The sequence below is a fragment of the Cynoglossus semilaevis genome, chromosome 14 (assembly GCF_000523025.1).
Source record: "Cynoglossus semilaevis isolate Cse_v1.0 chromosome 14, Cse_v1.0, whole genome shotgun sequence".
Taxonomy (NCBI): domain Eukaryota; kingdom Metazoa; phylum Chordata; class Actinopteri; order Pleuronectiformes; family Cynoglossidae; genus Cynoglossus; species Cynoglossus semilaevis.
In genome coordinates this window covers 21963817-21968737 of record NC_024320.1, presented here as the reverse complement: position 1 = coordinate 21968737, position 4921 = coordinate 21963817, and the positions used below count along the sequence as shown (strand labels likewise).

General features: G+C 42.0%; 1 protein-coding gene across 1 annotated transcript in view; it reads right to left on the bottom strand.

The window, feature by feature from the left end:
- Positions 1 to 4235: 4235 nt before the first annotated feature.
- tescb (tescalcin b) overlaps positions 4236 to 4921 on the bottom strand; it is a 7519-nt gene continuing 6833 nt past the window's right edge. The window contains exon 9 of the mRNA XM_025062670.1: positions 4236 to 4501. The gene's annotated coding sequence lies outside the window, so the exon portion shown is untranslated. The remainder of the gene's footprint in view (positions 4502 to 4921) is intronic.

The window sequence follows — 4921 nt, the reverse complement described above, 5'->3', positions numbered from 1 at the left end:
TGACTCAACACCAAGTGTGGCAGTGAGCAGCAACCAGCAGTGTGGGAATCTGCAGCCGACTTTGAAGCTCACCAGACTCGTACAAAAAGAATCCGTCGACCTCATCAAAACATATGTGAGTACAGGCCCCAGAAAAAAAGAAAAGTGCTGCATCTGACTTTGCTGGGTGAAATCCCCGTGTGTGTGTGTGTGTGTGTGTTTTATGTTTACATCCTATATGGGCTACATAAGTGGGTTTTTTTTTCTTATTCCCAACTTAGGAAGTAAAGTATCCGGGTGTAAAGATAGTCTTATAATAACAGTGGTAGAATAATAGATAACGATTCTCTAACTTGGTCCAAACGTGTTTTTTTTTTTTTTTTTCCATATGAATGTGTGATTCGTTCAGCCTTCAGACGGACAGTGACTCACTGCAGACTCGTCTGTAGCTGAGGCTGAGGCCTCAAGTCAGACAGAGTATCACCACACTGAGCGCCCAGTGGTGCAGAACAGCTGTACACCTCTGACATCAGGTCCAGACTTGGACTTAACCAGTGATCTGTGAAACTGCCGCTGTTGAAAACACTTCCATTCAATCCCCCCCCCCCCCCCCGCCCCCCTACAGGCCACTGGCGTTATCAACAGATAAAAGATGAAAAGATAGTTACATCGAGTTTCAGCTCTTCATCCAAGAGGCTTCTTCAGTTCCTCTTGGATGAGAGATGAAACAAACAAAAAAAAACCTACTACGTCCAGTCGCCCTCGATGTAAATGTATTTCTGGATTAAATGACCTGGATGACTGAGACTGAGCAAAAAAAAAAAAAGAGAAACCCCAGACAGACGGCAGAATCACTGCTCCTTTAATTTATCTTTTGTTTTGTTTTTTTACAGAAAGCTGCTCAGGGTGAGATGTCGGAGCTCTTCTGCAAAGTGCCGATCAACAACGTCCCCGACCCCAACATCTCGGGCCTGGAGTCCTCAGAGAGGATCGCCAGCATCTACACGAACCTGCAGGCCTTCCTGGCCCACCTGAAGCGGGTCTACGAGCAGCAGCTGGACCTGCAGCTCCCGACCAGCACGCTGCTGAGCAAGCTCCACCAGTTCAGCACCTTCAGCGGGAACCTGGCGGGCCGAGTCAGCGGCCTCTACCAGACCCTCTTCCCAAACCTGCCGGTGCCGGAGCCCGCGGGGCCCACAACACTACCCCCTCCCCAGAACGTGTTCCAGCAGAAGGTCTACGGCTGCGTGGTCCTGAAGATCTACAAGGAGTTCCTGTCCAACGTCTTGCAGGAGCTGCGGACGGTGAAGAGCCAAGTGTGCCGGAGGGCGGAGCTGAACGCGCCCTTCTTCTGAGGCTGGCCTTAGAACATGGGGCGCCGAAACAACCGCGGTGTCGATAAAAAGGACTGGCGATTGTGTAAATGTTTTTTTGAAGGTGTCTGGTACATCACCTCAGGGGGGAGGAGCCTATTTATGGTATTTATTATTTATTTTCTCACGCGTCAGGTGAAAGGAATCCTTGTTGAAGGGAGAAACAAATGGGTGTAACTTATGTATATTTAATGTCTCTGATTTGTTAAATATGAATTTCTGTGGCCGATGTAAATGTCTGAAAGACTCATTAAAAGAACCGTCTCTGACGAACTTGTCTGTCGTGTCGGATCAGTTCCAGCTCGGCAACAAAGCGTGCGTCGAAGAAGTCGATGGTTTTAGGGTTGAAACTCAAAAACAGTATCACATGAATCTTGCAAAAAAAAGCAAACTTTTTTTTTTTTTGCCATTTGTGTCTGCTCAGTTATCAGTCTAAATCTAAATGGGTTAAACGACAAATCAGGAAGCTGCTGAGACGCAGACGGAGCTGATATCAGCTCAAGATGACGCATGTGCTCGACAGAAGGCTGCATCAGAGAGGAAAGATTTCATGACACCCGTCGGCCTGTCTGGCCAGTCACAAGGTGTGTGTGTGTGTATGTGTGTGTGTGTGTGTGTTTGTGGGTGGGTTAGATAAACTGTATGGTGTCAACAGCGTCCGAATATAGATGTGTGAAAGATGGGAGGACGGGAGTTCAGGCAGGACAACAGAGATAACCTGCAAGCGGACACCGTGGAGAAAAAAAAAAGAAAAAAAAGAAAAAAAAAGTGTCATGCGCACAACTCTTTTCGTTGAAGTGAAGTAATGCTTAGCTAATCTTTCCTCAAATCACAAGTTTGAAGGAAACTGGAAGTAGATAGGGGATCCATTCTAGGTCATGAATCAAGTTCCTCGTTACGGCCTTTTCTTTAATGCACAAACAACGAGGCTTGGAAAAGGGGCGGCAACAAAACCTACTGTTACTGCTTACTAAAGTACTACTTTACTGCATTAAAGACACCGTTCATGTCGACACGTACCAGCTACTCAACCAGGAAAATAGAAGTTTAAGAAAAAAAAACAACTCTTTTTCACATGAGATCTGAGTAAAACGGGCAGCGGAAAATACAAAGAAATATTTACAAAGTTCAAGTTTTCTTAGTCTTCGACAAGAACTAAACCCAAATCTACGTAAGCTGGGGAGCAAAAAAGGGAGATGACATATGATAACATTACATTATAGTTTTATGCAAAATTGAATTCAAATGTTTCATGTTCAGGGTCCAGTAAAGGTACCACGCCCCCTATCAAAATACGAGAGAACCTTCTGAAAAGTGGACCAGAAGAAACAACCACATTAAGGTGATATACTTTAAATGATAAACTCCGTCCTGAGCCCAGGTATTGATTAGAGACACTCAAGCTGTTAATGTTTCACTACAGGATATATATATATATATATATATATACACATATATATATATATATATATACATATACATATATATACATATACATATATATATATATGTTTTTAAACTGCTGTGTTCATTTTTAATATACAATAAAATACAATCCCACCACATCATACAACATAATTAAATTCAAATATTAAAGGGATAATTCGTGAAAAATAATGATATCACTAAAAAGGTGCGTCCACACGGTGAAAGCAGAGACAACGTGAAGAAAGATTTGTGATTTTTTAACAGTTTATAAATCAGCCATCGGCCACTTCCTCCTCGGTCGTTTCCCCACATTTCAGAGCCAGAACAGTCACAGACTGAACAAGGAAGGTGTGTCCAAAATCTGGCCCAGGAACCATTCGTGGATCGAACCGGGTTTTAACCTGGTCCCAGCCTTAAAACGCGACTCACAGACTAACAGTTCGGCCTAGATCGTCAAGTGGAGGAAGAACGAAGTTTCCAGCTCCAGGTGTTGAGCATTAGATGAATCACAGCGCGCTTTCAAAACGCTGAGTCATGAAATGACCTCATGCAACAAAGTTACTCAGAGTCTTAGAATTTGCAGCAGTGTCAAAAAGGCAGGTGCAGTCGTTCACTATGAACTCACTTGGTTTAATGTTTGTTTTAACTCAGTATTTAAAGGAAATGTCAAATATAAATGACTAATAATTGACAAAAAAACCAAAACCATCCAGGTCAATGGACCTGTACGGCCAGTAGGGGGTGATGGGGCTTTTTCTCTCACCATAGGAGCCCCCCTGCCCCCCCCCCCCATGACACAGACGGGGTTCAAAACCACATTCTGACTAAGAGTCCCTAAATTACTCCCAAAGGAGGCAGGAAAATAATGTTTATGAGAAGTAGCTGCTGCTGCTGACCTGAAGTTTCTTCAAATACTTGAAAATGAAAAAAGAAAAACTGCAAAAAAAAATGGAGAAAACAATAAACTCTTGAGATTTGATTAATTATTAGTTCATTAATGTTCTGTGAATTTTTAGCCAAAAAAACCCCAAAAACAAAACAAAAAACAAAAACAAATTCCAAGTATATGTGAAGTAGTATTTGGTCTTTGTGTACTGTAGTAGTACAGCCGACCTGGACACATCTCAAACAGTTTGTTACAAATATAATCAATGAACCATTAATTCAAAAAACGCTGACACTTCATTCAAATGAACTACCGCAGTTTAAGTTTTATTCGCTTACGCCTGTAGATGGCAGTGTACACCAACCACAGGAGACACTGAATTAAAGTTCAAGTGCTTTAGTCTCAGCTCCTGTAGAAACAGCGTGGGTTAAATTAACTCTGACTTTGACTCTTTCACTCTGATCTGACTCTGCACTCGAGGACTTGAATGTTGCGTGACAACACTCCCATTTCCTTTTTTTTTTCCACCCACAGGAGCAAAAAAAAAAAAAAAAAGGTGGGAATCAGACTTGTTTCACTCCTTTAATGTGCAAATGGCATCATGTGCGTTTTTTAATATCAGACCAAACGTGAATCATGTATTGATTGTATTGCATCACACGTGGACGTGACTCCAGACATACATTATTGATTATTGCTGCAGTTATATATATATATATATGAAACACATTTGCATTTGTGCATATATATTTATCATCGCTTAGAATTCAATAACTTCAAACAAAACCTTTTTTTTTTTTTTAGGTGCGTAGATAATCTAACAGTCGGACACAAAGTCAGTGAAACATAGGGATTAAAGTGACTCCAGAGTGGAACAGAACTCACTTACACAGGGTCGATGTGTCCATGTTCAGAAAGCGAATGTTCATCCGCGACTCAATTTCAAAGCCCTTCAGCAGCTGTACAAAAAAACAAAAAAACAAACAAACAAAGACTTTAGTTTAAACTCAAACTCCAGGCCTTTCAGACCAAAAACAGGTTAAGTTTCAGTTTCCTACCTTGAGGAAGTGTTCGAATGTAATTCCTTCATAGAATTCATCAGGTTCCTGCACAACAAAAGCCAGTGTTTACTGATAAGAAGGTAAAGACTTGTTGACATTAACAGTTCTTTTCTGCAGCTCACGGACCATGTGGCCAACTGAAATACTGGCCACCTCCAACATGGCCGCGTCAGCGATGCCCTTGGCCGTTTCCT